Source organism: Aegilops tauschii, chromosome 5 (assembly GCF_002575655.3).
Source record: "Aegilops tauschii subsp. strangulata cultivar AL8/78 chromosome 5, Aet v6.0, whole genome shotgun sequence".
In the NCBI taxonomy this organism is placed as follows: domain Eukaryota; kingdom Viridiplantae; phylum Streptophyta; class Magnoliopsida; order Poales; family Poaceae; genus Aegilops; species Aegilops tauschii.
The window spans coordinates 354,285,404-354,296,886 of NC_053039.3; positions in this window are offsets into that span (position 1 = coordinate 354,285,404).

Sequence of the window (11,483 nt, forward strand, 5' to 3'; positions counted from 1 at the left end):
CAAACGGTTCTGATTCTTTTTGCACTGTCTTTATAGAAATTTTTTATTTTTCCTAATTTTGGCAGAATTGTTCAAATATCAGAAGTATGGTTAATGTTCAGATTATTACAGACTGTTCTGTTTTAGACAAATTCTGTTTTTGATGCATAGTTTGCTAGTTTTGATGAAACTTTCAATTTCTATCAGTGGATTAAGCCACGAAAAAGCTATATTACAGTAGACACAATGCAAAAACAAAATATGAATTGGTTTACAACAGTAATTAGAGTAGTGATTTGCTTTATTATACTAACGGATCTTACTGAGTTTTCTGTTGAAGTTTTGTGTGGATGAAGTGTTTGATGATCGAGGATGTCTCGATGTGAGGAGAAGAAGGAGAGGCAAGAGCTCAAGCTTGGGGATGACCAAGGAACCCCAAGTAAATATTCAAGGAGACTCAAGCGTCTAAGCTTGGGTATGCCCCGGAAGGCATCCCCTCTTTCCTCAACAAGTATCGGTATGTTTTCGGATTCGTTTCATTCATGCGATATGTGCAATCTTGGAGCGTCTTTTGCATTTAGTTTTCACTTTTCTTTTATGCACCATGCTGGTATGAGATAGTCCTTGGTTTATTTATAGAATTCTCTATACACTTCACTTATATCTTTTGAGTATGGCTTTATAGAATGCTTCATGTGCTTCACTTATATCATTTGAAGTTTGGATTGCCTGTTTCTCTTTACATAGAAAACCGCCATTTGTAGAATGCTCTTTTGCTTCACTCATATTTGTTAGAGCGTGGGCATATCTTTTCTAGAAAGAATTAAACTCTCTTGCTTCACTTATATCTATTTAGAGAGATGACAGGAACTGGTCATTCATATGGTTAGTCATAAAATCCTACATAAAACTTGTAGATCACTGAATATGATATGTTTGATTCCTTGCAATAGTTTTGCGATATAAAGGTAGTGATATTAGAGTCGTGCTAATTGAGTAATTGTGAAATTGAGGAATACTTGTGTTGAGGTTTGCAAGTCCCGTAGCATGCACGTATGGTGAACCGTTATGTAACGAAGTCGGAGCATGAGGTGTTCTTTCATTGCTTTCCTTATGAGTGGCGGTCGGGGACGAGCGATGGTCTTTTCCTACCAATCTATCCCCCTAGGGGCATGCGTAGTAGTACTTTGCTTCGAGGGCTAATAAACTTTGGCAATAAGTATATGAGTTCTTTATGACTAATGTGAGTCCCTGGATTATACGCACTCTCACCCTTCCATCATCGCTAGCCTCTTCGGTACCGTGCATTGCCCTTTCTCACCTCGAGAGTTGGTGCAAACTTCGCCGGTGCATCCAAACCCCGTGATACGATACGCTCTGTCACACGTAAGCCTCCTTATATCTTCCTCAAAACAGCCACCATACCTACCTATCATGGCATTTCCATAGCCATTCCGAGATATATTGCCATGCAACTTCCATCATCATCATATACATGACTTGAGCATTCATTGTCATATTGCTTTGCATGATCGTAAGATAGCTAGCATGATGTTTTCATGGCTTGTCTGTTTTTTTATGTCATTGCTACGCTAGATCATTGCACATCCCGGTACACCGCCGGAGGCATTCATATAGAGTCATATCTTTGTTCTAGTATCGAGTTGTAATATTGAGTTGTAAGTAAATAAAAGTGTGATGATCATCATTATTAGAACATTGTCCCATGTGAGGTTATCAAAATAAAAGAGGCCAAAGAAGCCCAAATAAAAAAAAAGTAGCCAAAGAAGCCCACCAAAAAAAAGAAAAAAATAATAAAAAAAGGAAAAAACAAAAAAAATGAGAGGAAAAGAGAGAAGGGGCAATGTTACTATCCTTTACCACACTTGTGCTTCAGAGTAGCACCATGTTCTTCATATAGAGAGTCTCTTGAGTTATCACTTTCATATACTAGTGGGAATTTTCATTATAGAACTTGGCTTGTATATTCCGATGATGGGCTTCCTCAAATGCCCGAGGTCTTCATTAGCAAGCAAGTTGGATGCACACCCACTTAGTTTCCAGTTTGAGCTTTCATACACTTATAGCTCTTAGTGCAACCGTTGCATGGCAATCCCTACTCCTCACATTGACATCAATTGATGGGCATCTCCATAGCCCGTTGATTAGCCGCGTCAATGTGAGACTTTCTCCTTTTTTGTCTTCTCACACAAACCTCCATCATCATATGCTATTCCACCTATAGTGCTATATCCATGGCTTGCGCTCATGTATTGCGTGAGGGTTGAAAAGGCTGAAGCGCGTTAAAAAGTATGAACCAATTGCTCGGCTTGTCATCGGGGTTGTGCATGATTTGAATGCTTTGTGTGGTGAAGATGGAGCATAGCCAGACTATATGATTTTGTAGGGATGAGCTTTCTTTGGCTATGTTATTTCGATAAGACATAATTGCTTGGTTGGTAATGCTTGAAGTATTATCTTTTTTATGTCAAATGATAGACTATTGCTTTGAATCACTCGTGTCTTAATATTCATGACATGATTAGATACATGATCAAGATTATGCTAGGTAGCATTCCACATCAAAAATTATCTTTGTTATCATTTACCTACTTGAGGACGAGCAGGAATTAAGCTTGGGGATGCTGATACGTCTCCGTCGTATCTATAATTTTTGATTGTTCCATGCCAATATTCTACAACTTTCATATATTTTTGGCAACTTTTTATACTATTTTTGGGGACTAACATATTGATCCAGTGCCCAGTGCCAGTTCCTGTTTGTTGCATGTTTTTGTTTCGCAGAATATCCATATCAAACGGAGTCCAAACGAGATAAAAACGGACGGAGAATATTTTTGGAATATTTGGAGAATATGGGAAGAAGAATCAACGCGAGACGGTGCCCGAGGTGGCCACGAGGCAGGGGGGCGCGCCCCTGACCCTCGTGGGCCACCCGTAAGGCGATTGCTGCTCTTCTTTGGCCGCAAGAAAGCTAATTTTTGGAGAAAAATCTGGGTGAAGGTTTCAATCCAATCGGAGTTACGGATCTCCATATATATACGAAACGGTGAAAGGGCAGAAGAGAAGAACGCAGAAACAGAGAGAGACAGATCCAATCTCGGAGGGGCTTTCGCCCCTCCCATGCCATGGAGGCCAAGGACCAGGGGGAAACCCTTCTCCCATCTAGGGAGGAGGTCAAGGAAGAAGAAGAAGAAGGGGGCCCCTCTCACCCTCTCTTCCGGTGGCGCCGGAACGCAGCCGTGGCCACCATCATCATCACCGCGATATTCACCAACACCTCCGCCATCCTCACCAACATCTCCATCACCTTCCCCCCTCTATCTACAGCGGTCCACTCTCCTGCAACCCACTGTACCCTCTACTTGAACATGGTGCTTTATGCTTCATATTATTATCCAATGATGTGTTGCCATCCTATGATGTCTGAGTAGATTTTCGTTGTCCTATCGGTGGTTGATGAATTGCTATGATTGATTTAATTTGCTTGTGGTTATGTTGCTGTCCTTTGGTGCCCATCATATGAGCGCGCGCGTGGATCACACCATAGGGTTAGTTGTATGTTGATAGGACTATGTATTGGAGGGCAAGAGTGACAGAAGCTTCAACCTAGCATAGAAATTGATGCATACGGGATTGAAGGGGGACCAATATATCTTAATGCTATGGTTGGTTTTTACCTTAATGAACGTTAGTAGTTGCGGATGCTTGCTAATAGTTCCAATCATAAGTGGATAGAATTCCAAGTAAGGGATGACATGCTAGCAGTGGCCTCTCCAACATGAAACTTGCTATCGGTCTAGTAAAGTAGTCAATTGCTTAAGGGACAATTTCGCAACTCCTACCACCACTTTTCCACACTCGCTATATTAACTTTATTGCTTATTTATCTAATCAGCCCCTACTTTTAATTACGCGCTCTTTATATTCTTGCAAACCTATCCAAAAACACCTACAAAGTACTTCTAGTTTCATACTTGTTCTAGGTAAAGCGAACGTTAAGCGTGCGTAGAGTTGTATCGGTGGTCGATAGAACTTGAGGGAATATTTGTTCTACCTTTAGCTCCTCGTTGGGTTCGACACTCTTACTTATCAAAAGAGGCTACAATTGATCCCCTATACTTGTGGGTTATCAGAGCGAGCAACAGATTTGTTGGAAATCATACATACTGATGTATGTGGTCCGATGAATGTTGAGGCTCGCGGCGGGTATCATTATTTTCTCACCTTCACACATGATTTGAGCAGATATAGGTATATCTACTTGATGAAACATAAGTCTGAAACATTTGAAAAGTTCAAAGAATTTCAGAGTGAAGTGGAAAATCATCGTAACAAGAAAGTAAAGTTTCTGCGATCTGATCGTGGAGGAGAATATTTGAGTTACGAGTTTGGTCTTCATTGAAACAATGCGGAATAGTTTCGCAACTCACACCACCCGAAACACCATAGCGTAATGGTGTGTCCGAACGTCGTAATCGTACTTTACTAGATATGGTGCAATCTATGACGTCTCTTACTGATTTACCGCTATCATTTTGGGGTTATGCTTTAGAGACGGCTGCATTCACGTTAAATAGGGCACCATCTAAATCCGCTGAGACGAAACCTTATGAACTGTGGTTTGGCAAGAAACCAAAGATGTCGTTTCTTAAAGTTTGGGGCTGCAATGCTTATGTGAAAAAACTTCAACCTGATAAGCTCGAACCCAAATCGGAGAAATGTGTCTTCATAGGATACCCAAAGGAGACTGTTGGGTACACCTTCTATCACAGATCCGATGGCAAGACATTCATTGCTAAGAATGGATCCTTTCTAGAGAAGGAGTTTCTCTCGAAAGAAGTGAGTGGGAGGAAAGTAGAACTTGATGAGGTAACTATACCTGCTCCCTTATTGGAAAGTAGTTCATCACAGAAATCTGTTCCTGTGATTCCTACACCAATTAGTGAGGAAGCTAATGATGATGATCATGTAACTTCAGATCAAGTTACTACCGAGCCTCGTAGGTCAACCAGAGTAAGATCCGCACCAGAGTGGTACGGTAATCCTGTTCTGGAGGTCATGTTACTTGACCATGACGAACCTACGAACTATGAGGAAGCGATGATGAGCCCAGATTCCGCGAAATGGCTTGAGGCCATGAAATCTGAGATGGGATCCATGTATGAGAACAAAGTGTGGACTTTGGTTGACTTGCCCGATGATTGGCAAGCCATCGAGAATAAATGGATCTTCAAGAAGAAGACTGACGCTGATGGTAATGTTACTGTCTACAAAGCTCGACTTGTTGCAAAAGGTTTTCGACAAGTTCAAGGAGTTGACTACGATGAGACTTTCTCACCTGTAGCGATGCTTAAGTCCGTCCGAATCATGTTAGAAATTACCGCATTTTATGATTATGAAATTTGGCAAATGGATGTAAAGACTGCATTCCTGAATGGATTTCTGGAAGAAGAGTTGTATGTGATGCAACCTGAAGGTTTTATCGATCCAAAGGGTGCTAACAAAGTGTGCAACCTCCAGCGATCCATCTATGGAGTTGTGCAAGCATCTCAGAGTTGGAATAAACGTTTTGATAGTGTGATCAAAGCATATGGTTTTATACAGACTTTTGGAGAAGCCTGTATTTACAAGAAAGTGAGTGGGAGCTCTGTAGCATTTCTAATATTATATGTGGATGACATATTGTTGATTGGAAATGATATAGAATTTCTGGATAGCATAAAAGGATACTTGAATAAGAGTTTTTCAATGAAAGACCTCGGTGAAGCTGCTTATATATTGGGCATCAAGATCTATAGAGATAGATCAAGACGCTTAATTGGACTTTCACAAAGCACATACCTTGATAAAGTTTTGAAGAAGTTCAAAATGGATCAAGCAAAGAAAGGGTTCTTGCCTGTGTTACAAGGTGTGAAGTTGAGTCAGACTCAATGCCCGACCACTGCAGAAGATAGAGAGAAAATGAAAGGTGTTCCCTATGCTTCAGCCATAGGCTCTATCATGTATGCAATGATGTGTACCAGACCTGATGTGTGCCTTGCTATTAGTTTAGCAGGGAGGTACCAAAGTAAGCCAGGAGTGGATCACTGGACAGCGGTCAAGAACATCCTGAAATACCTGAAAATGACTAAGGATATGTTTCTCGTTTATGGAGGTGACAAAGAGCTCGTCGTAAATGGTTACGTCGATGCAAGCTTTGACACTGATCCGGATGACTCTAAGTCACAAACCGGATACGTGTTTATATTGAACTGTGGAGCTGTCAGTTGGTGCAATTCTAAACAAAGCGTCGCGGCGGGATCTACATGTGAAGCGGAGTACATAGCTGCTTCGGAAGCAGCAAATGAAGGAGTCTGGATGAAGGAGTTCATATCCGATCTAGGTGTCATACCTAGTGCATCGGGTCCAATGAAAATCTTTTGTGACAATACTGGTGCAATTGCCTTGGCAAAGGAATCCAGATTTCACAACAGAACCAAGCACATCAAGAGACGCTTGAATTCCATCCGCGATCAAGCCAAGGAAGGAGACATAGAGATTTGCAAGATACATACGGATCTGAATGTTGCAGACATGTTGACTAAGCCTCTCTCGCGAGCAAAACATGATCAGCACCAAGACTCCATCGGTGTTAGAATCATTACTGTGTAATCTAGATTATTGACTCTAGTGCAAGTGGGAGACTAAAGGAAATATGCCCTAGAGGAAATAATAAAGTTGTTATTTATATTTCCTTATATCATGATAAATGTTTATTATTCATGCTAGAATTGTATTAACCGGAAACATAATACATGTGTGAATACATAGAAAAATAAAGTGTCACTAGTATGCCTCTACTTGACTAGCTCGTTGAATCAAAGATGGTTATGTTTCCTAACCATAGACATGAGTTGTGATTTGATTAATGGGGTCACATCATTAGTGAATGATGTGATTGAATTAACCCATTCCGTTAGCTTAGCATTTGATCGTTTAGTATATTGCTATCGCTTTCTTCATGACTTATACATGTTCCTATGACTATGAGATTATGCAACTCCCGAATACCGGAGGAACACTTTGTGTGCTACCAAACGTCACAACGTATCTGGGTGATTATAAAGGTGCTCTACAGGTGTCTCCGATGGTACTTGTTGAGTTGGCATAGATCAAGATTAGGATTTGTCACTCCGATATTCGGAGAGGTATCTCTGGGCCCTCTCGGTAATGCACATCATTATAAGCCTTGCAAGCAATGCAACTAATGAGTTAGTTGCGGGATGATGTATTACGGAACGAGTAAAGAGACTTGTCGGTAACGAGATTGAACTAGGTATTGAGATACTGACGATCGAATCTCGGGCAAGTAACATACCGATGACAAAGGGAACAACATATGTTGTTATGCAGTTTGATCAGTAAAGATCTTCATAGAATATGTGGGAGCCAATATGAGCATCCAGGTTCCGCTATTGGTTATTGACCGGAGACGTGTCTCGGTCATGCCTACATAGTTCTCGAACCCGTAGGGTCCGCACGCTTAACGTTCGGTGATGATCGGTAATATGAGTTTATGTATTTTGATGAACCGAAGGTAGTTCGGAGTCCCGGATATGATCACGGACATGACGAGGAGTCTCGAAATGGTCAAGGCAGAAAGATCGATATGTTGGATGACTATGTTTGGACTTCAGAAGGGTTCCGGGTAAGTTCAGACAAATACCGGAGTACCGGGGGGTTACCGGAACCCCCCGGGGAGTGTAATGGGCCTCATGGGCCTTGGTGGAGAAGAGGAGGGGCGGCCAGGGCAGGCCGCCTGCCCCTCCCCCTCTAGTCCGAATTGGACAAGGAAGGGGGGGGGGCGGGCCCCTTTTTCCTTCCCCCTCTCTCCTCCTTCCTTCCCTCCTACTCCTACTCTTGGAAGGGGTGGAATCCTATTCCCGGTGGGAGTAGGACTCCCCTTGGGGCGCACCTAGGAGGGCCGGCCCTCCCCCCTCCTCCACTCCTTTATATACGGGGGAGGGGGCACCCCATAGACACACAAGTTGATCATTGATCTTTTAGCCGTGTGCGGTGCCCCCCTCCACCGTAATCCACCTCGGTCATATAGTAGCGGTGCTTAGGCGAAGCCCTGCGTCAGTAGCTTCATCATCACCATCATCACGCCGTCATGCTGACGGAACTCTCCCTCGAAGCTCTACTGGATCGTGAGTTCGTGGGACGTCACCAAGCTGAACGTGTGCAGATCGCGGAGGTGTCGTACGTTCGGTACTAAGATCGGTCGATCGTGAAGACATACGACTACATCAACCGTGTTGTCATAACGCTTCCGCTTACGGTCTACGAGGGTACGTGGACGACACTCTCCCCTCTCGTTGCTATGCATCACCATGATCTTGCGTGTGGGTAGGATTTTTTTGAAATTACTACGTTCCCCAACAAGATCAAGTCGGCGCCGCAGGGGGAACGAGCGTGTCCTCCTGATCACCCACGTCGAGCGAGGCTTCTTGATGCCCCCCACCCCTTCTTTCATGCTTTCTGGATTACTTCGGGGCTCAGCTTCACCACCTTCCACCGAATGCCATCATCTACTTGCCTGCCTTTGTCTCTCTGTGCGACAACTACATTAGTTGCTACCCCCGCTGGGGTTTGTTCAAGCACATCTTCACTTGTCGGTCTAGGACCGTGAAGAAAGACTTGTCGGATGGTGAGAAGACCCATGTGACCCAGTTGTGTAGGGGGCTCTGTTGGGGAACGTAGTATTTCAAAAACTTTCCTACAATCACACAAATCTATCTAGGAGAAGCATAGCAACGAGCGGGGAGAGTGTGTCCATGTACCCTCGTAGACCGAAAGCGGAAGCGTTTAGTAACGCGGTTGATGTATTCGAACGTCTTCGCGATCCAACCGATGCAAGCACCGAACGTACGGCACCTCCGCGTTCAGCACACGTTCAGCTCGATGACGTCCCTCGTACTCTTGATCCAGTTGAGGCCGAGGGAGAGTTCCGTCAGCACGACGGCGTGGCGACTGTGATGATGAAGTTATCGGCGCAGGGCTTCGCCTAAGCACTACGACGATATGACGGAGGTGTGTAACTGTGGAGGGGGGCACCGCACACGGCTAAGAGATTGTCTGTTGTGCTATTGGGGTGCCCCCTGGCCACGTATATAAAGGAGGGAGGGAGAGAGGAGGCCGGCCAGGTAGGGCACGCCAGGGGGGAGTCCTACTTGGACTCCTAGTCCAAGTAGGATTTGCCCCCCTTTCCTTTCTTCCACCGGAGGGAAAGGGAAGGGAGAGAGAGGGGGAAGGAAAGGGGGGGCCGGCCCCCTCCCCTAGTCCAATTCGGTTTGGGCAAGGGGAGGGCGCGCCCCTCTCTTGTGGGCATTTCCTAAACGGCGCTCTAAGCGCCCGTTATAGGGTTAGCCGAGCCCATTTTTCCCTTTTTCCCAGAAAAATATTGCTGCAAAAAATACGTCCTGAGATGGGATCGATCCCGCGCCGCAGAGGTTACCTAAAAAGGCGATAACCAACTAACCCTCTTGACATTATTTGGTCAGTTGCACACTCTTCCCTTATTTGTTCCTCACCTTTGTTTTTTTTTCGTTTGTTCTTTCTTTTTTCTTTTTCTTTATTTTATCAAACTAACAAGTTTTTCTTCAAAATTGCTGAACGTTTTGTCAATTTTGTGAACCTTTTTTCAAATTCGTGATTTTTTTAAATTGATGTTTTTTTAATTCGAAGAACTTTTTTCAAATAACATGAACATTTTTTAAATTCAATAAACTTTTTTTCAAAATCGATGAACTTTTTTCAAATTTGATGAACTTTTTTTTCAAATTCAATGAACTTTTTTCAAATTCAATGAACTTTCTTTAAAAATCGATGAAGTTTTTTTTCAAATTCTATGAATTTTTTAAAAAATTGATGAACTCTTTTTCAAATTCGATGAACTTTTTAAAAATTCAATGAACTTTCTTTCAAAATCGATGAACTTTTTTTATTTTTCCAAATTCGATGAACTTTTCTTAAATTTGATGAACTCTTTTTCAAGATTGATGAATTTTTTAATATTTGATGAACTTTTTTCAAAATCTATGAACCTTTTTTCCATTTTGTGAACTTTTTTAAAATTTGTGAGCTTTTTTCTAAAGATTTCCGAACTATTTTTCAAACCGGTGAACCTTTTTCAAAATCGATAGACATTTTTCTCAAAATCGTGAACTTTTTTTATAATCAAATGAATTTTTCTGTAATTCATTAAATTTTTCGAAAATGTTTTAAAAAATTTAAAGATGAAATCGCTACAGTAAATGTTTTACATGTGTAATATATTTCGCTGATACAAATGTATGTCAAAAGTTCGCCGTGGAATTGATCACTAGCTCGTTGCAGGTTGGGTGGTTAGCCCTACTCGTTCGCCCTTCTATAGGCGCGAGTTCGATCCTCACACATAACCAATATTGGTGTGATTTTTTCGCTTTTGCGCGCTACACATGACCCGAGCTGTATGGATTGAATTTTGCTGGGCCAGCCCAGTGACATCGCCTTCGGGCACCAGTACGACGAACCGGCGCTGAGAGCGCCGGTTAGGAGCTCGCTCTCTTGTGGACCTTTCTCCTCTCCTCCAATAAGGCCCACTAGGCCCAATACTTCTCCCGGAGGTTTCGGTAACCTCCCGGTACTCCGAAAAAATGCCCAAACCACTCGGAACCATTCCGATGTCCAAATGCAACCTTCCAATATATGAATCTTTATGTCTCGACCATTTAGAGACTCCTCGTCATGTCCGTGATCTTATCCGGGACTCTGAACAAACTTCAGTACATCAAATCACATAACTCCTAATACAAATCGTCATCGAACGTTAAGCGTGCAGACCCTACGGGTTCGAGAACTATGTAGACATGATCGAGCCACATCTCCGGTCAATAACCAATAGCGGAACTTGGATGCTCATATTGGCTCCTACATATTCTACAAAGATCTTTATCGGTCAAACCGCATAACAACATATGTTGTTCCCTTTGTCATCGGTATGTTACTTGCCCGAGATTCGATCGTCGGTATCCTCATACCTGGTTCAATCTCGTTATCGGCAAGTCTCTTTACTCGTTCTGTAATGCATCATCCCATAACTAACTCATTAGTCACATTGCTTGCAAGGCTTATAGTGATGTGCATTACCGAGAGGGCCGAGAGATACCTCTCCGATACACGGAGTGACAAATCCTAATCTTGATCTATGCCAACCCAACAAACACCTTCGAAGACACTTGTAGAGCATCTTTATAATCACCCAGTTACGTTGTGATGTTTGATAGCACACAAGGTGTTCCTCCGGTATTCGGGAGTTGCATAATCTCATAGTCAGAGGAACATGTATAAGTCATGAAGAAAGCAATAGCAATAAAACTAAACGATCATTGTGCTAAGCTAACGGATGGGTCTTGTCCATCACATCATTCTCTAATGATGTGCCCCGTTCATCAAATGAC